General features: G+C 37.4%; 1 long non-coding RNA gene and 1 pseudogene across 1 annotated transcript in view; one reads left to right on the top strand and one right to left on the bottom strand.

Annotated features, from left to right (window-relative positions):
* LOC149099318 (uncharacterized) overlaps positions 1 to 10,291 on the top strand; it is a 28,205-nt gene extending 17,914 nt beyond the window's left edge. Inside the window, exon 2 of the long non-coding RNA XR_016203583.1 lies at positions 8,677 to 10,291. This is a non-coding gene — a long non-coding RNA (uncharacterized LOC149099318). The remainder of the gene's footprint in view (positions 1 to 8,676) is intronic.
* Positions 10,292 to 17,058: 6,767 nt separating this feature from the next.
* LOC149099317 (uncharacterized) lies at positions 17,059 to 18,314 on the bottom strand (annotated as a pseudogene).
* Between the last annotated feature and the right edge of the window lie 3,106 nt (positions 18,315 to 21,420).

The following is a 21,420-nucleotide window of genomic DNA, read 5'->3' as shown; positions in this document are numbered from 1 at the left end:
GGTAGAAACCAGCAGATTGAACTTTCAGTGCTAACAAGCACTGGCCAAAAATGAAAAACACAAAACTACACATAATGAAGAACGCTTAAGTATTACAGAGTTGGTTGCATAATTCCCAGGGGTCACGGAAAAACGTGACACCCAAAAGTAAAGAAAGTTCTAGTCGCTACAGCATTGATTGTGAAGAAATTAGGAAGAAGAACTATGAAGAGAAGGTTCATAAGGTAGAGGATATTTCATTAATTAAATAATTGGAGAAACAAGAGATTAACTTTAATTGGTAAAATTGCAGTTATTAAGGCTCAAGCTGCATTACAATTTGTTTATATTCTGTCATCAACAAAGTTGTGTTCAAAAGAAACAAACGATCTTTTAAATTTCTTTGGGATAACAAGGGTGACAAAATTAAACAATCTGAAGTGATAGCAGATTACCAAGATGGAGGACAAAAGATGCTGGACATAATAGAATTTAATAAAGCCTTGAACTTTTTGAACTGTGGACAGACTAAAATTCTAGGCATTCCTTTGCCTCTCAAGCTAATTTCAGTGCTGGACATATTTGGAATAACTTGATGATCAGAGTCGCAGACAAGACTATATTTTATAAACACTGGGCTAATGCAGGGGTGATCTCATGACCAGTGATTCAAGAATAATATCTTACAGTTGTTTCAAAGATAAATTTTGTTTTCCAGTCTTGTTCCTCGAATTTTTTAGAGTAACCTCGGCTATCAGGAGTGCTACAAGATCTCTGAAATTGACATCGCCAGGTGAAAAAATTATAGAAAATGTACTGCTTAAGTTAAACTCGTCCAACAAACCAAGTCAAGCAGCTTACAAAATCCTCATCACCAAAAAGTGTACTCGCCCAGAAAAAAGCCAAGAGAAATGGATTAGAGACTGTGAACTAGTCGATGTGGAAAATTTGGACTGGGAGTCAATTTATCTATTACCTAGGATATGTACATTAAGCACAAAATTAAGTAACTTCCAGTTCAAATTTCTCCACAGGAGAATAGCTACAAACACTTTTCTATTTAAAATTAATTTTTTGGAATCAAACCTTTGTTGCTTTTGTCAAACAGCACAAGAAACGTTGGTGCATCTTTTCTGGAGTGTTCAACAATTTTTCATCTCTGTTGATTTAATACAAGCCTCACGAATTTTAACTTTATGCCAATTTTTAGGTCTCGAAGGAGAGAAAAGTGCCTTGTTATTCAATCATTGTTTACTACTTCATAGATTTTACATTTACTCTTGTAAGTACAAAAATGTTTGACCATTCTCAATAGAATACGTTAAGCAGGTTAGATGCAATTTAAAAATAGAAAAGCATGTTTCAATTATTATGGGAACACAAAACCCATTCCAACAGAAGTGGCACAAAGTACTCCAGTCATTGCAACTCCCTGTTATCTCCTTTGAACATTTGTTTAAACAGGCAATTTAATTCAATGATAGTTAGGTTCTCCTTTTCATTTCAACAGCCTTAACTTAGTATTCCATGGCTCTATATTTTTTCGCTCATCTTTAATCTCTTCAGTTGTTAGAATAGTGTATTAGTACCAGTAGTAGTATTGTATCTGTTAGTTGTATTATTATCTTTTTTTGTCTCTGTTAGTAATATCATTGTTACTTTGGATTAACTCCTGTTAAAGAGGTTGTTATATTGCTAGTGTTGTAACCAATGTTGATTGGTATTGTAATTTGTAATTTGTAATTTGTAATTTGTAAGTAGTGGTAGTGATGTAAGTAACTTAAGTTTTTGTAATAAGTGATGAGGTGTAGTATTGCAAAAAAAAAAGAAAAAAAAAGAAAATAATAATAATAGTAATAACATTTATAATGCACAAATTTCATAAAATGTTCAAATGTGCATGTCAAGATTAAAAACGAAATAAAAAGGCTAAAAAGCTAAAATTACATTTAAAGGTAAACTTTTAAAAGTAAACTTATTGAAATTTATAGTGAGTTACAGCTAGTGGTGAATTTTAGTGAATTATATTCTTAGCTGTGAAATGTTTTAGGCATAGTTAGACCTACTTACATATACAGCAGATATATCTGAATCGTCTGGCCATGATAATGTTTAGGTGGACTTTTCAGTTGTCATCACCAAGGGAATGTGTTCAGTGCTGGTTTCGCCAAATAAGAGGGCTGTTCGTTTTGTGCTTACTTGATTGCTAGAATCTTTGGTTTGCCTTTTTACCAACTCAATGGAGCTGCGGTCCACTGCCAACCTCTGTTTGGACGATCCAAATAGCTCTCTTATTCCGAGAACCTTTCTAACCACGTTTTCATTGCTTCTGGCACAGTTTTTACAAATAATTTCTGTCGAGCAGCTTTCTTTGACCAGCTTCGCGCCAACAAGGATTTCCAAATTCAAGCAAGCTGATGAATAAGCCTGTTAAGCCTTTAAAAAGCCTTTGGCGAAAGTTCGAATTTAAAACGCTCTCTGCACACAAGATACAAATTGATTCTTTTGATTTTGGGGAGAGACTGACCCGAGACACAGATTTTGTTAGGGTCAGGTCATCTCCATATGGATACATCATGGAATTCAGACCGTCCAGTCATTTGGAAACTGTTTATTTCACCAAGCGACCAGCAGGTGGTGCAGGCTGTCAAATAGTTACATCACACCCAGTTTTTTTCATGCCAACAATATGCAAATTAAATTTAATATTCTGCAGGTGGAACAAGTCGACTTGTGACTTCGTTGCTCATCTCAGGACTTTGTCCCTCACTTTTGTCGTCTGAAGACTCGCTTGCTTTCGCATTTTCGCAGTCGACTTGAGGTAAGTCTACTAGGCCTCTTGTATTAGAAAAAAGCTAGAAAACTGAGAGGACATTGCCACTCACTAAGATGTTCAACAATGTCAGGTCACAAAGCAGGTGGAAAAAAGAGTCGGCAATGTCCTCTGTTTTGACTACGTACAGTCAGTGGTTACATCAATAAATACTAAATTGGGTTATGTGTCAGAGATCATAGCCTGCAGTACAGACGGATTAGTGGGCTCTCACACGATACACGAGCGCGCGTGAAGTGCGAGGCAAGAAAAATCTAGCTGTAGTCACACCATTGTTTATACTCTACCGCCCCCTTAAATGATTGGTATGAAAGAATGAGAGAGAACAAAGCAATTCAATTTACTGGCGCGAAAAAATGTCTCAAATAACCAATTTACAAATCTAGACATGACGCAAAACATTCAACAGACGTCAACATCTAAATTTAGCTTAATTTAAATCATTTTGTGCCAAAACGAACAAAGGAGGTATGAATCTAAACATGGAGCTCAAGAGACGAAAAGCTCGAACAAATTCAGGATGGAAGGAACATAACTTTGATGACACAGAACGGATCTCCAAGACTACAGCAGTCTCTGGTGACGCTGGACAAAGCTAAATATGATCCATGGTGAAAAGCCATATAGCTTAACACAGTTTTAATCTAACAAACGGGCATGGCATCACAATATACAATGCAAGTAATCAACATTGATGCTCACCGACTTTGTCCCTCCAGAGCGAATAATTAAAGAGATACATTTCTGCAAGAAACATACATTTCTGCATTAGAAATGGGGCAAGACAAACCACAGTACTCGTCACATGGCAAATTACAGAGGTGTCAAACTCTACAAAGCGATAGATAACAGCTGAAACTATGCGGAGCTCTGACCTCTAACAGTCTGTTGGCTCCACTCTACTTTTAAAAAAATCATCCTGATAACACAACATTAAGTGCCCTTCAAAAACAAGTGAAGAGCAAAATAAAAGGTTAAGAGGCTGCAATTCATGAGAGAACAGCAAATGTAGAAATGTCACGAGCTGTAGGAGTCCTTGTAGGCCTGTCACCGGAGTCAAACACATTTTGTTTTTTCTCGTGTCTGACGTCACGTGGCTTGAAGCAACCAATCAACAAAAACCATTTGCTAGGCGAATGGTTGGAAGAAGATAAACAATGGTGTGACTACAGGCGGATTTTTCTTGCCTCGCACTTCGCACTCGTTAATTGTAATTAATTTTCAAAACTTACTGCAAGAAACATCTGTGAGAACATGAACTTAAAAGTACAACCATGGAAAAACAGGAAGACAAAAGTAGCTGGTCACATTCAAAATGCTCATTGGTAAAGGCAAATCCCTCTGATATTGATACCATAGTAACAATAGAAATACATGCACATATGTTATGGAATTAAGGGAATTGCAATAAATTATCAGCCAAGATTTAGAGACAATATCACATGGAACAAAGAATAACAAATTAAAAAATTAATAATAATTTGGGACAAGAGCAATGGTCTATGAAGTAAAATATGCCATATTATTGGTAATTTTTTATGCAAATTCTCTATGAAAAAAAACTTGTGAAGGAAGGGTAAAGTAAAGCTATCTTCAATACACTGTATGTTAATAACTACTAAGTTGCAAGAGGAGGTTAAGATTTGAAAGAGCTGCACAAATAAGCACAATATTGTTTGCATTGTGCCATTCTGTAGCTGGGATGACACCTTGCAAAATCCTAAAATTCTTTTTTTGTTCCATTTTACGTTCAACGTGAATTTTCATGGTGACAATTCTCCTTGTTTGCTCAACCTCCTGCCTTAACAGTTGTCTATTTGATTCCTGTTTGGGAGGCATGTTAAGGGTAACACCTAGTGGATCCAATAAATCTTGATTTGTGGACCCCTTGTCGGCCATCACACTGTCACCTTTCTCAAGTAGATTCAGTATACCAGTTTCCTTAACAATCTGCTTGTCAGATGCATTACCTCCCCACAACTTTGGCAAAAATGTGACTACTCCTGTAGGACTAATATGAACTAGAAGCTTAAATGTATTATGTGACTTGTAACTTGAGTATGTTATTGTTTGGTTAACTAAGGAAGAAGGAATCTCATGAAAAATTCAGTACAGTCTATTACTACTTGAGTATTAGGGAATTTCTTGAAGCATTCTGGCATATTGGCTGCAATAATGTCTTTGCCTGGCCACACAATCAAATGCTTTAAATACTCGGCAAGCAAATTGTACCAGGTAATCAGAACACACGAAACTGTACTAACTGAGACACAAAATCTCTGTGCCAAGTCCTGTTCCAGTAGTCCAAGCCTGAGCCTCATGAACACCATCAAATACTCCTCCACAAGTCTCATTTTTCTTTGAGGACCTGGCCTCTGCTTAACATTATCTTCCAAATATTCTTTATGCTTTAGTGAATCCTTTCCATTCCAATAATTTGTCTTTCCATCTATCTGTGATATGCTGGTAAAAATTACCATGAATGTTCCAAAATTTATGAATCAAGTGTAAAAGCTGGTTTTTGGGTACTTGGCTTTAAGGTCCTCTGCTGTAAGCAAAGGTAAATTCACCTGTATTCCAACATCTTTCATTTCAGTTTCCGTTTGAATACCACTGTCAACACAATCGTAACAAAGTTGAACACCTGTATCTCTTGATCCATCCCTAGAAATATCTCCAGAGGCAAACGCACATACCTTGGCAGGGATATAGTCATGGAAACGATCAAAGTTTTTTCCAGTAGTTTTCGATGAATCTAGTGGTCCACCTGAATCTTTTAAAAGCTCTCGACAAGTTCGCACTTTCGAACATGTTAACGATTCCCCTGATCTGCTAGGTGAAGGAGTATTCCGTTGATGAGATTTCGGGGCTGGCTTCCAGGGGAACAATGTCAGGAACTGACACCACAGCTTTGGGCCTTCTCTGCCTTTGAAATGCAAGCTGCAAACCCTTGTTCCAAGCTTTGCAGAAAAGTTTTGACACATGTTTCTGAGCCTAGTGATCCAAATCCTTCTTGCTTTACTATCCTTTGGAAGTTTGTGAAGTTTTACTGTCTTTCCATTGATGACTTTGCCACTATAACCGTGGCAAAGTGGGACACAGCAATAAGTTACTCCTCTGGGAACTGTTTCCTTTGCTGCCATATTGGAAATTGTACTTACCCTAGCCTTGCTTTTGAGCTACGCGTTCCCAGATTCCTCTGTGATTCAAATATCTTGGGAAAGGGCTATTGAGAACAATGGTAGTTTTATAACTAAGTGTTACTTGTGTTGTTTCTAATTGTTTTTGCTCTTCAATTGTGACTTTTCTTGCATGCAAAGTAACATATAAAATCGTGTTCTTGTGTAAGATATATATAAAATAAGTTGGCGACCAAAATTTATGATCTGGTGAACAAAATTTTTCCGTTAGTCGCCAGCTGGTTCCCGGACGAAAAAGTTAATTTCGAGCCCTGGACAACGTAACACCACTTTTGCAGGAGGACAAATTAGCATGGGAAAACCCCATTTCCACAAACGATTGTTTGAATGCACTGAAAGAATTCACTAACAATAAAACACCTGGGACTGACAGCTTTACTTCCAAGTTTTACAAATTCTTCTGGCCGGAGCTGTGTACTGAAATGATTGCGAGTTTCAATTATACATTTCTTTTAGGAACCCTGTTTATTAGTCAGAGGCGAGACATAATATCACTCATTCCTAAAAAGGATAAGGACACATTAAAACAAAAATTACCGAAAAGACCTGAATGGAGACAAAAATTTAATTTGGAGATCCCCTTCACCCTATACTACGGGCTTATATCTACCATTCCTAAAGAATGGAACTCGTCTTTAAAAGACGCCCTCTCCAGGGACAATGACATCGTTGAAACACAGCTAACATTCGTGCAACAGTGTCTACCTTTTCTCCTTTTGATAGCTGCAGTCTTTGATGACTCTTCTGCTGCAGAAAAAATACATTACACTGTTGTAAGCCTGAGTGCTTTGATACATCGCCTTAAGTACAATATTGTAGTTCAGAAAAAAAAATCAGGGACCACTCCGTGTTGTTGATATCAGTTATTATGTTTGACGAATTAGATGAAAGCCTATTGTGGTGGTTTTGTCCCTACATACCAAGAACATTTGAGATTTTTTGGCCAAGGACTGTCATTCACCCCTCGGGGTTCAACCTTGTTTTTCATCCTGTTGTGTTTCGCATTTTTATCAACCAACCCGGAGAATTGTTACGATAGTCAGATGGTTTTGAGGCTCAGGAATTGACGAAACTTTGGTTTCACATAGAGAAAAGAACCCAGATTTAATGTTGTCTAACTGAAAGTTAACAAAATGGGAGCTCAGAACCTGGAAGTTACTTAGAAATCTTAAAATTGACTTTGTTTCTCATTGTTTATGTGTGTACTGAGATTGCTGAACAAATAATTGCACAAAAGAAAATACCGATTGAAAACTACATCTGTTGTGGTGATTGTAATACACAGTGAACATGCTGATTTTAACATACACGGCAATTTGCCAAATCTGCAAATAAAACTGAAACGTTTCAGAATAAAATGCAAAAGGACACAAGTTGCTAAAGCTTGTTGCCATCTAATAGAACTAATTTGTTAACAAGATTTGACAAGATCTTATACAACATGTACCAACCAAACACATTTGCTAAATCTGTAATTACTTGTAACATTCTTTATCGATGGCTAAGGTTAATTTTTTGGGCATAAATGAAGAAAGCAGGTATTTACTTATGTTACTTTCTTCGTCGGTACTCTCCTCTTTGTCACTGCTCCCCTTTTTGACGTCGCTTTCCTCTGTCACCGCCGTTCTCTTCATCACTGCTCTCCTCTTTGTCGTTGGTCTTCACTTTGTCGGCACTTTCCTCTTTGTCGCTGCCTTCATCTTTCTCGTTGCTCTCCTCTGCGTTGGTGCTTTCCTCTTTGTCACTGCTCTCCTTTTTGTCCCCACCTTCATCTTCTTCATCGGTACTTTCCTCTTCACCACTGCTCTCCTTTTTGTCGCCGCCTTAATCTTCTTTGTCACTCTTCTCTTCGTCGGTACTTTCCTCTTCGTCACTGCTCTCCTTTTTGTCGCTGCCTTCCTCGTCGCTGTCCTCTTTGTGGGTACTTTCCTCTTCGTCACTGCTCTCCTTTTTGTCGCCGCCTTCCTCATTGCTCTCCTCTTCGTGGGTACTTTCCTCTTTATCACTGCTCTCCTTTTCGCCGCTGCCTTCCTCTTTGTCGCTGTTTTCCTTTTTGTTGCCGCCGTCCTCTTCGTTGCTACTCTCCTTTTTGTTGCCGCCTTCCTCTGTTGTTGCTCTTTGCTTTGTGGCCACTCCCTTTGTCGTCACCACTCTTTTCTTCGTCTCCGCTCTCCTCCTTTTGGTCCCTCTGGTTGTTGCCAACCTTGTTTTCTAATTTGTAAGCAAAACATTACCCTTCAAAAACAACTCGGTTAGAAAAGCCAAAGTGAAAGACAGGGCAACAAGGATTTTTGTGACACATCATTTAGAAGAAAGCTTGAGAAGTTGTTCAGTACAACTCGTTTTACAGTTTCTTTACCATTACAACCTCACCTTCATTATTTAAAAAGAGGTAAGGCGTGGCATCAAGTTCCTATTTTTTCCTATGTTGCTGCCTCTTTCCTAATTTTTTCTATCTTTCGAAAATTTCAAAGATGCATGCCTTCTTGCTTGTTTTCAGTAACATTTTTTCCTTTAAATCAGGAAATCGTTCCATTATAACGACCATTGTGAGCTTGACTGTTTTGATTAGACTCTAAATTTTAAACTTTATCATACCAGTACCTTGCACTTCTGGTTCGTCCCGCTGTACGCTGACAGGAAAGGTTATTTTTGTATCCGCAGGAAATGTCCTCCTGGTGTAAGTTTCATCGGCTAGGCCAACAACTTCTCTGCTGTTTAAAGTATTACACATCGAGTAGAGGACGTGGAAGTTGCCAAGATTTTCCTTGCCTTGTGCGACTACAACATTGTTTTCTATCAGCCAGCATGTACTGGTTGAACCTTACAGAACGCTCTTAAGACTAAATGCTTTAAATTCAATTTGACTGTACATAGTCTGAAACATTCGTGTTATCTATTAAGATCTAATATGCTGTATTAATTTGGTTTGTCACTAAATACTGTCCGATTACAATATAATGTAGTGTCTATATCATATAAAGAATATGAACAATTGTTAGGATTGGTTTCTTAACTATTTTCAAGCCATAGGTGAAAATTTGTAACATTGTACATCTTGACTGCGCAATTATCACGCGATAATACCAAGTTAAGATGGATAACACTCCAGTAATTAAAAAATAAAATTGATTTAACCAACGGTTAGGTTGCAGTGGGAACTGCAAGTAAAATGTTTTAGACCGATTACACACACTGTCAATACTCACATATTACGGAAACTTCTTTCCTGCTCTCATTGACTTCATCTGTGAAAATTGGAATGAGGATACATCAGACAGTGCTGTCATCTTGTAGACCGCAAAATGCAGAGCAAGTATCTAACTAACACTACATAGGATTGAAACTGTGCTGTGGAACAAAATAAACCATAGCACTTTCTCTTTAATGGACAGCTGGTAGTTTTTAGCGTTTATCATCACCTGGACTCCTTTTATTACGGGAGTCTTAACACTAAGAGTTTCTCATGAATTTGCGTTGTTCCCACTATCCTGATGGGTGGATTATTTCGTTGTCATGTGAAATTTCTGGTGTGATATTAAGTTTTATATCTCAAAATGGCTCGCAACAGTTTAAGCATTTACACAATGATGCATCTTGGGCATTGGATTATACCTACAGCAGTAATGTTAAGTGAAAAGGTTCAGCGTAGGTTTGTAGAGACTTATCTGATGAACAGATTTAGGTGGCTACGACATCAAAATCTGTTTCTATAGCAACATTTAACGAAGTCAAAAAGAGACCCTTTTTTAACCTTTTGAGGCTAATAACTTCAAAATGACATGAAATGTTTTGATTTTCATATATTTAAGGTTGGTCAGCGTCAGAAATTGTTTGACTATCAATGGGGTTGAAAGACAGGTCACTTTACACAAATTTAAGGTGGCCCGTACGCCCTGACCGATTTATTTAGAAAAATTTTCAAAATATATTTCTAGCGATTAAACAAGAATATATCGAAAACAAAAATTTTTACCGTATAGTTTTTAATTTATTTGCTTCCAAAAGTTGAAAATAGGGTCATCTGGGCTCTTGATGTTGCCATGGCAACATATAGTAACTGAATTTCTTTTTCCATAAACCTGCACTAGATGTTTTAGTTGTCAAAATTGAATGTTAAAGACATATAATAATAATGATAATAATAATAATAATAATCTTTTATTGAGGAAACTTTTTCACGTACATGTGGTTTTCAAAAAGGACCTCGAAGATTAATACTAATTAATAGAACTAAAAATATGAAATTTATAAAACACTTAAGTTAAAAAATTAAAAACCTGTCTCTTAAAAATATTCACATTAGCAGAGTCTCATATTATCTGGCTGAGAGAATTAAAATCATTAACAGCGTGATAGGCAGTTCTTTGTTTTCTCCAATTCGTTCTAACGCAGGGGAGTCTAAGATTGACTTTATGTCTGGTGTTATAATTATGCTGATGTTGTTGTGTTACTAAAGTCAATTCATGATTTATGAATCCAGTTAGACATCTGTATACATGCACACATCTTCGCTGGAAATGCCTTTTCTCTAATGGTATCCACTTCAGAGTCGCTAACGGATGCGATGCAGATAAATACAGCGGTCAATCTAAAATTATTTTAGCTGCTTTATTTTGCAAAACTTGTAGGCTAGACATGATGGCAATGTTTAACTACTTCAATCTACCTTAACTGCTTCATTTAAGATATTGTTGAAATACCCCAACAGGTATATTGATTGCATTAGTAGCTGTTCAGGAGTTAGTAAGACTTCGTAGAATAAGGAAAAAAAGATTCTACGATCAAAGTCCTGGTACCTCTTTTTACCTAGCGAGTTCAACGTACTCAAATCCCTGATGAAACAAACAATCCAACATACTGAAAAAATATATATTTATACATTTTAGGAGATTTTTTAAATTTTTACAACTCACTAACTTCAACATCAGGCACGTAACCAAGGGCTACAGAAAGAAGAGGAACAAATCAGTGGAACTGCCACAGTATTTAACATTGCACTGCATTGGAGGTTGTGTAATAAAGATATCTTGGCAAGAAATTTGATTCAGTCTAGCTGTTCTGCAAACCCTCACTTTTCATCTCTAATTCTGTAGTCACTATAGTCTTTAACAAAGGTTCCTGTATAATCTTTTTAAGATCACTGTTTTACTTCTCCATACACCCACGAGAGCGATCATAATGGAAGACAGCTTGTACAATACTTGTTTGTAAACAAAAAATAAAACTTGGAAAGTAAAGTGAAATGTTTATATGAAAGTTTCAGAGGTTCTTAGGCGACAACGATGTTTTGGGCGTAGCCCTTCTTCAGGTCGTAAACTGTTACCACTACAGAAGCATATATGTTTATGCTTATATGATTCTGATTAACATTAACAATGATGATGAGGAGGCTGCTGCTGCTGATGATATTACGGTGAAAACTGTAAACAGGCCCATTTTTGACCAAAAAATGTTTCACTTTTTTTAAAAATTTGGTCTGGCCAGTTGATAGCATGTGAAAATTTTGATATAGTTTATACTTACCAGAGTCTAGTCTTTTCCTCAAATGTGAGGGCAGAGCGGTCCTTCGAAAAGTGAAAGCCCGTTGTTTGTTTTTTTGGCCGGCAAGGTCTGAGGAGAACTGCTGGTTCACGTTCGTCTCAGCCAGACCACCCTCCTTTACTGCAGTCAGTATGGCTTGTCTGGTAAGTGAACTTCCAGTATCCGACAAAACATTGAGCCCCTTAGTTCTTGCCATGGCATGACCAACTGAGATTTCGAAGTTATGTCAAAAACAACATTATCCTTCTTTATGGGGAATGTGTTTATGCTGATACAAAACCTTGTTTTCCATATTATGTTTCTCAGAAATTTTAGTGGTATCCCTCTTAAATCCTGCTGAATTCGGATTTAGCGCGAGCATGACAAGAATTGCAGAGAAAATCTCGCCAAAAATGGCACCGAAAATTGCTGTGCAAATGAGCCTTATGGCGTACCCTTTTAGTTATCTCACCTCGTTGGTGTCCATAAAGGACAGAGCGCCGAGTAGATGTTCACAAAATCAAGCTGAACTGTAGTTGATTTCTCCTCTGCACTAGGTTCATACCACTTTTCTTCTTCCTTCTGATAGTTCTGTACCGTCTGTGGTACGTTCTCTTTGAAAAAATTCCATAGAGCCTGGGGATTTGGACATGATTGAGTACATTTCTCTGCAAGCTTCTCATGCAGGTATTAGTGAAAAAAAAAAAATTCAAAAAGGCATTACCGCTTGACCCAAGCAATTATCTATCAGTGTTATTGCTTTAGTTGAAGGTTATGGAACACTTAAAATATAATTGCCACTAAATCTTTCTTTGTCCTGGGAGCATCTATTATACAAGGGACTCTGCCTATCTCACATATTTTCTACAAAATCAGGTTCCATGGTTGATTTCTCCTCTGCACTAGGTTCATACCACTTCTCTTCTTCCTTCTGATAGTTTTGCACCATCTGTGGTACGTTCTCTTCGAAAAAATCCTATAGAGCCTGGGGATTTGGACATGATTGAGGACATTTCTCTGCAACCTTCTCATGCAGGTATTAGTGAAAAGAAAAAAAATTCAAAAAGGCATCGCTTTACCCAAACAATTATCTATCAGTCTCATTGCTTTAGTTGAAGGTTACAGAACACTTACACAATATAGTTGCCACTAAATTTTTCTTTGTCTTGGGAGCATCTATTATACAAGGGACTCTTAATATCTCACTTATGTTCTACAAAATCAGGCAGAACTGTGGTTGATTTATCCTCTGCACCAGGTTCATACCACTTCTCTTCTTCCTTCTGATAGTTTTGTACCATCTGTGGTACGTTCTCTTCGAAAAAATCCTATAGAGCCTGGGGATTTGGACATGATTGAGGACATTTCTCTGCAACCTTCTCATGCAGGTATTAGTGAAAAGAAAAAAAAAATTCAAAAAGGCCTTACCACTTGACCCAAGCAATTATCTATCAGTCTCATTGCTTTAGTTGAAGGTTACAGAACACTTAATATATAGTTGCCACTACATTTTTCTTTGTCCTTAGAGCATCTATTATACAAGGGACTCTTACTATCTCACATACCTCAGGTGATATGAGCTGGGGAGGGGGAGTTAGGGAAAAATGACATGTCTGGCGTCTGTTACTTTGGAACATGGAGTTTGTATTAGTGGTCACTTTCTATTTTGGACTCTTATCTGTCATCGCCTTTCCCCCCACAAAAAAAAAACTGAACTGCATGTGAATTAAATTTTGGGTGGCCGCTAAATGGGGGTATAGACAATAGAAAAACATCTTCGGAACGACCAAAAGGTGGCGGCGGCCTAGAGGTGGCTGCCTTAGATTGTTGCAAAGACAAGAACACAGACAAGGCAAGAACTACTTTTAGAAGGACATGCATTCCTAATATCTTTCGTTTCATGTATTTTCTCTTATACATTCTCAAATGTGTACCTTTAATGCGAAGATCATAAGCATTAAGTAGACAATACGTGATTTTACATCATGAGAGACTTAAAGGAAACTTCGGGACAATATGAAATAACACAATGCGTGATCTTACATCAAAAGAAAGTTCAAGACAATATATGTGATCTTACATCAAGTACTAACCCGTCTGCATAAGAGCTAAGGCTAACTGAACTCTTTGTCTCCACTGGAACTAATCAACAAATCCCAGGAGAAATGTAGCCAAAGAAATAAAGCTGTTCCACAGTAAACATCCCCAAGCCAATGCGATTCAAAAACTGTGTTTGGGAACATTAATTGTCCCAGTTGTGTAGCACGTCATCTGGCATCCCGACGAAACAGGCCATGTTATTGTTGATTGCACGGTCCAGAGTCGCAACCAAAAACTAAACCGTCTTGTGTGTGCTTGCTTTTCAATGATGTCATTTGTTTTCACCCCTGCTGCGAAAAACAAGCCTAACCTGCAAAATGTGTTTACTTTAATGACTCTTTCAATGAACCCCCCCCAATAACTTGGGCTGTATATACGTTTGCTGACTTTTGTTTTTGTTCTTTGTTCCGCCGGGTTTTAGTATATGTTGTGAAACAATGGTTACACAGGATTTTGCCAAGGTAACAAAAATGGCACATGGAGGAAAACCATTTTTCCTTCTTGGTTACATATTAATTACAAACCGAGAAGTGTGATTTGCTCGTAATACCTTGGACATCAAAACACCAGTGCAACTTACCACATTAAATGTCAAGGGTGCTGCATGTGATCTTTCTTATGTATCCATGGATATTAACCATGGGAAATTTACCTCCGGAAATATTGGTCATGCTCACTAAATGCAGTTTCCCATGGTAAAAGGGTCATTTACCACGGTAAAGAGTTCCGTGTAACTGAATCCTAAGGGAGTGAATTTCCTGGAAGTCCAAACATGTTTTTCCTGTAACTGTTATTTCGTCTGCAGCTTGGGATCTTATAACCAGGACTCTACAGTATCTTTACTTGACGTTCATCACTACAACACAACAAAATGTATGAATATTCACTGTAAAGCTACAATTTCTCTGATATATCCATAGCACATCAACTTTTATTTGACTGAAATGCCACACAAGTTTGCATTGCGGACCTATTTTTTGTGTGTGGAATGATCTGACTTGGAAAGATCTGAGTGTGGAAAGATCTGACCTAATTATATTGGCTACTTTCCTTGTGCTTTGGTGAGTAATTCTGGTGGTGTCCTTTTGGCTATTATGGTCTGACTTGTGCCTTGGTAAGTAAAATTTCATTGAAAATTGTTTATTTGCTGTGTGATATTAGCTTTGAAGCAATCAGTGCACACATCAAATCAAGGTGACTAGGTACATTGCTCCAAGCTCAAGGTTTTCAGAAATCCCCTTTGGGCATTTCCTTCTGTACAATGGTCGCCACTGAGACAAATTTGGTTGCCAAAATGTAAGCTTTTTCAAAGGAGGACAATTTGTTTCACTCAAAATGTAACTAATACTGCTGACCACGACAAGCCTGCATTGTTCCTCTGCTTCCAACCAAATGTGGGTGGAAACCTTTGGTAGTGGCATTGTTTTCTCTGCTGGAAACTCAGTCTTCAACTGCACCACTTGCACTGGCACTCTGGTATACAGTGTTTCAACCAGAAAATTTTACTTGAGAACCAAAATGGCCCCTGAAAACCTTTTTTAGGGGGCAATTTTTGAGGACAGGGGCTAATAAATGGAAAGTTACAGGAGAAAAAAATGCGTCAGGGTACCAAGGAAAATAAAGCAGTTTAGTAGAATTTATGATAAAATTTAATAGTAAGTGCTTTTTGAAGTGTTTCTTCTCAATAAAGTTTCTTTTGATTCAGATACTCGGGCTAGTATGAAGGATCTCGGCATTACAAGAGAACAATCCGTAGGCATACATGATGTAGCCAATGATTAAGGGTTTGCAATTATAGGGCAATTTCAAACATTGTCAGCCATTTGGAAGTTTTTGGTCACCAAGGATGAAATGTTAGTCGCACATGTAGTTGATTTTGAAAGACTGGAAAAATATATGGTCTGTGTGTGAGAATGGGATCGGCAAAGTGATCGCTCACTGGTAGAATAATGAAGCAAGCTGTCCTAAAGAAACTCACCTTGCATGTTTTGATAGTGTATCATTTGAACGGATGTTTCTTGGATCTTAAAACAGTAAACTATACACCGAATTAATTAATGGCAGACTGTTTGGGTAAGCCACAGTACGAGAACATGAAAATCTCAGTCTCAGTCATCAGTCTTTGCTTGGAAAGGAGTTCCCCTCGGAAGAGACCATCCCCTAGACCCAGAGCAAGTAGTCATGATGATGGAAAACTGACTCCAACCTCACTCGATTTGAGTGCAGTTCTGGGTGCATCTTCAGAAAGTGTGGATTTCAGTAATTCAGTGAATGAGTTTTGTTTTGAAGGTAATTTTGCAGCAGGCGAAAAATTAGCGGAAATTAGCATTACAGAAAACCAGCCATTGTATGATGATCTTTGAAAAAAGGTTGTTGAATTGGAGTGGTTACTTGAAGAGAGCAATTTGAAAATCGAAAACAAGAGGCCGAGGTGGAAGAATTTAGAGCTCATGCTGTCGGGCTTTCGGAGAAGTGTTTGAATTTGGAGAAGACAATTTTTACATTAGATAATTTTACTTGTAATGAAGACATCGCATTTTATAGCGGCTTTCCTACGTGTAACGTTTTCATGGTGACATACACATACTTAAATCCAGGAGAAAATGGGGAGAACATCCACTTTTGGAGTTCTGCCAGCAATGATGTTGACCCTGAATATTACAAAACAGATACTCAACCTGGTGCTGGACCAGCTTTAGGCAGCCCTAGAAAACTAAACTCTGAGGAGTAATTCTTCCTAGTCATGTGTAGGTTTGGGCAGCTGAACATCTGGCCATCCCAAAAAGTAGTGGATAATAACATACCAGGGCTGTAATAGATTGCACTGAGATCCGGGTTCAGATGCCAATTAGTTTACTTTTAAACAGTGAATTCTTCAGCAGTTACAAGAACCACACAGCACTTAAAGGGTTGATTGCCATTTCTCCTGCTGGACATATTTCATTTATAAGTCAGCTCTATACTGGCAGTATATCTGACCGGGAAATAACTGAGAGAAGTGGATTCTTAGACCATCCTTTTGGAGCCAATGATTCAATTATGGCTGACAAAGGTTTCACCATTCAAGATCTTTTACCAGTTGGTGTGTCTCCCATCCCCCCATTTTTAGGCAGTTCTGCCCAGATGCCTGCTGAGGATGTAATAAAAACACAAGAAATTGCATCTCCCAGAATTCACGTGGAGAGAGCGATAAACAACATGAAGAATTTTCACATCTGGGACAGTATCTTACCTTTCAGACTATTTGGCATTGTAAACCAGATGTGGACTGTTTGCACACATTTGTGTTATGTCCAGGATCCTATTATATCTTAGCAATATATTAAACTACCCTTAGTTGCAAGAAAGTAAATATGCTACAGTTTGCCTGGAAAAGACATTGACAAGCTACGAAAAGTAAACACTATCTTACTTTAATAACAGTTAGTGTAATTTAAAGAAAGTTGAACAGTCCACTATTAGGGATTGCAATCTCGTTGGCCTTGGATCATTATCTTGGGCTTTGTATTCCTGTATAGCAAAGGCTAGAAAATGTTGGAAATAATATAACTTGAGTCTTTGACTAATGTTATCCCAGAATTCTTGATCAAATGGAATTCTTTGAATTGACAATCCTTTAAATGTATACACAACAAAGTCACACCAAGCAGCACCAGTCACTGCCATTTGGCCTTAAACTTGAGTGTAGTACTCATGGTCAGTTTTTAAACAACCACTTGCTGACAAAAAAATTTGGGATCAGCATAAGCATTGAGTAAGGTAACAGCAGATTTTGTTGATGGGCATTTAACTTCTAAAATACCAAATGGCTGACTACGACCAAAATCAATAACTTTCCCATCAGGAGTAGCTGCAAAGACTGGAATTTCTTTTGAGACCACAAGTCCACACTTCGGCATTACTTCTGGTGTTTTCCTTGCATTCATGAGTTTTTGGTACTCAAGAATTGCCACTCCTTCATATTTTCTTCCGTGTCCTGTGTGTCTATTTACAAACTCCTTTGGATGCATCATTTCTTTAGCAAAATTATCATGATTTCTTTGCATTCTGGAAATCAAATGGAACCTTGAGGCTGTAAATGTGAACTTTCTTTCTACCTTCCATCTCTTAGTACTCACCTGTTCCCTTGTTTCCTGTTCAATTTTTTTGAGTTCATCCTCATCAACTTCAAGTGAAGATAAAAAGGTTTTTTCCTCACTAGTGAGATTGTCTGGGTATAATCTACACTCAGCATTTTTAAGGGGCAATCTTGGGTAGCAGTTAATATCAAAATTTGAATCAGGACATCTTGGAATGGAACTTATATTAATGTACACAGGTAAGCTGGCCTCAGTATATGAAAACTGATAACTGTTTGTAGACCCAAACGGGCTGCTACCAAATTTGGTTTGCACTCTTTCACTGGGTGTGTTTGAGGCAAGGGTAGCAATTCCCATTTTAGGATTGATGGCTGCAATGGGCTTTTTAAACCTCTCTTCAACTATTAAATCGTAATTTGTTATTTTGTGGGCCTCATAAAGTTGACAGCAGACAGCCTTGTCAGATTTCTCATCGTCAGGCCTAATTTTTGATAACAAACTCCATCGCTGGCTGGGGATGAATTGAATCACCTTGACCTCTCGTATGCCAGCTTTGTAACTTTGATGCAAATTCCAGAGCTGGATTTTCATCTGATTCATCATTTAGATCTTCAGTTGTTTTGCTCTCAAAAAAGGAGTATTTCCAAATTTTCAACACAAGTGCCAATGTATGGTTCCAATAGCCAACTTTACCTGCAGTACATGTACAGGTGGTTTCCATCACATTTCCTGATACAATACAAAGAGTAACTTCTATCATATCAGGAGCATCATCTTTCTTATAGCTGTGATAACATCTCAAACAAAGAGTATTTGCAAATTTCAACATGAGTGCCAATGTATGGTTACAATAGCCAACTTTACCCGCAGCACATGTACAGGTGGCATCCATCACATGTCCTGATATAATGCGAAGAGCAACTTCTATCGTATGAGGAACTTCATGTTTCTTATAGCTGTGATAACATCTACATTTAAAATAGAAGCAATTTTCATCTTCATTTGTTTCAATATCCTTCAAATTTTCATCTTCAAGGAAAGTTTTTGTACGTTTCAAACTTGTGGGAACTGAATGATGTTCCACACTTCCCATCTTTTTGCCAGAATTTTCAATGTGCTTGACTTGATAGTTACCTTGTTGTCTTCAGCAAGTACCATTAGTTGTTTCTCTTGCCTTTCATCTAATTCAAAGTTGTCATCATGAACAAAAGTGAATGGCTGCACTCATCCTTCAATTCTGTAATGAAGAACATTAAAGACTGTTTTACCCAATCAATTCTTTACTACTACTTATTCCTCAACTGTTTAAAAGCAAATATTCCAAAGCAACTAACCTTGTATCTTCTGGGTCATTGGATGTGTTTACGATGCTACCTTTGGGCGCATACATCCCAGAAGATGCGAAACTTTGGACGAGTCCCCTTGGATTTGGTTAAGGAACTGCCCCAGGTTATTGGACCTTGATGGGTCATCCATCATCATGATAAGTGTCGGTTCCGACAGAATTTCAAGAATCTTTTTCCTGAAAAAATAAAAGTTCTGTGTCACTTTCAGTCATGAGTCACACTTGGCAGAATTAATTGATAAAAATTTATTCATGAAAATCAATGTTAATCAATAATAATCAATGTAAGTTAATTGACTAATATTCCTTGGTAATTGATGAGTAATCAATGAATGACTTTCCTGTGATTTTCAATTGATAAGTAATTGATCATCATAATAAAGCAGTTATGTTAATCAATGACAATTACTGTCATTGATTAATATAACTGCTTTTCATCAAGTACTCATTAGTTATTGATTGCCTTCATGAAACATTTATGGGTATGGTTAACACTACAACACATTCAATTCCACCAGGGTAACAGGAGTAACATCATGAAAATCTGATAATAATTATTATGGGAGTGAGACCAAAACGGTAAGGGAGTGATGATAAATACTAAAACTAGCAAGTGAAAAAAGGTTTTCCCTGCAAATGCGAGCTGAAACACATAAGCCCAACATAAAAAGAAGACTTTTGGGTAGACATGAGCCTAGGGATTTAATATACATGTAGTGTCAAATATTATCTTTAAAAACTTAATATCAAATTTAACAGCAGATTACTAGCTGATCTTCATTTGTTTTATTTATTTTCTCTTCCAGGTTTGTGTATATGTAGCTGATGCAACAGCTGTTAACTTAAAGGCTTGTTAAATTAATAATTAGATAAATTTCCAAAACGGAACCATGGATTGCACAGACTTTAATCAGAATTTGTTTATAAGATGATCATGATACATATGCAGAAGTGTCAAATGTACTCTGCTTACCCCTTGACAGTAGCAATGGGTGTTGCCTCGCAGCAAGACCCTGTAACTTGCTAAGGAAGTACAGGGTCATGCTTTTTCCACAATTTTTGGCCCACGAGTGGATGAGACCCGTGTTACTTTCTTCTTTAAAGAAAATAAGATATCTCAGAATATTGAATATGATTTTGGTAAAACAGTCACATCCAGTCATCTTCCTTTTCTGTAAATGTATTTTTCTCATGATGTTGGCTGTTCTTGGTCTGTTCCTTCTTGACTCCTTGGCATAACTTAAAATGTAAAAGGCTCATGTTGTTGATCGAAGATAATCAAAGGCACACCTGGCAATGAACGTCAAAGAATGCAGTCAAAATGGTGAATAACATTTTCATTCCCAGTGATGCTCAACTCCTCTATTGCATCATCCATTTTGTGCCCAGTCTACCTATGCCAGGCAGGATGCATACGATTTGTGGATACATTCTTGGTATTCCAAAAAGGAGTTCTTTTTTTTTAATAACAATCATTTGTATTATAAATGTTTGAAGTTGTCCTTCAGTAGCATTTGGGAATGGATAAATTCCTTGATTCAATTGAGGTCTTGGGCTACTGTACTGTATTTTAATTTCAAGCTTTTGCCGTTCTACAGCAGCATCAGGGAATGAAAGAAAATATTCCGTAGTGTGATATAAAAGTGGTGTAGGTGATGCAAATGATAGAATATATTAAGGACAATGAGTGCAAATATGGTGATGGCATTATACAATAATATGGACAATAGCTAATGAGTATAATTGATAAAGCTGTTTAAAATAAAGCAGTTCAAGGTAAAATGAAATAAAATAGGAGAAAAGTTCTCTGAGTTCGATACATTCTTTCGGAAATATACAATAAAATGGACAATCGTTAATGAGTACAAGTGATAAAGCAATTCAAAATAGTTCAAAAAAGAAGGTCTCTGAGTTTGATGCATTCTTCATGGGAATTAAGTTCGGATGTGTACTTTTGGATGTAGAATGCCTCGAATAATTGCAAGTTGACAGGATTGTTTTTTTTGTAATTATTTTGACATCAACACCTTGGCTTTTTTTTGGTTGTTAGTTGCCTCTTGACATGTTGCAATGTGTTTTTGTACGGACGAGTTGTTTAGGTGTTCTTTAATGTGATCATGTACAGATTGTGTGGTGCTTCTGATGTAGAACTTGTTACATCTCCTGCAGGTGACTTGGTACATCGTATTTCTTCATAGGCACAGGTTGGAGATTGCAATAAGGCAGTTTGTTCTTGTGCATATGTTTTGGGTGTGGTGAGAGAGCTTGTCTCAGCATGTAGGATTTGAGCGACGCGTACTGGGAGGCCTTCTTTGTGGAAGATTCTGGTGATTTTGCAATGTAGTCGGTCTGAAATGAATG

The sequence above is a fragment of the Orbicella faveolata genome, unplaced genomic scaffold, assembly GCF_042242905.1.
Source record: "Orbicella faveolata isolate gen_17 unplaced genomic scaffold, um_ofav_v1 contig_46, whole genome shotgun sequence".
Lineage (NCBI taxonomy): Eukaryota > Metazoa > Cnidaria > Anthozoa > Scleractinia > Merulinidae > Orbicella > Orbicella faveolata.
Note: the sequence above shows the minus strand (reverse complement) of the source record. Positions and strands in the feature narration are given on the sequence as shown.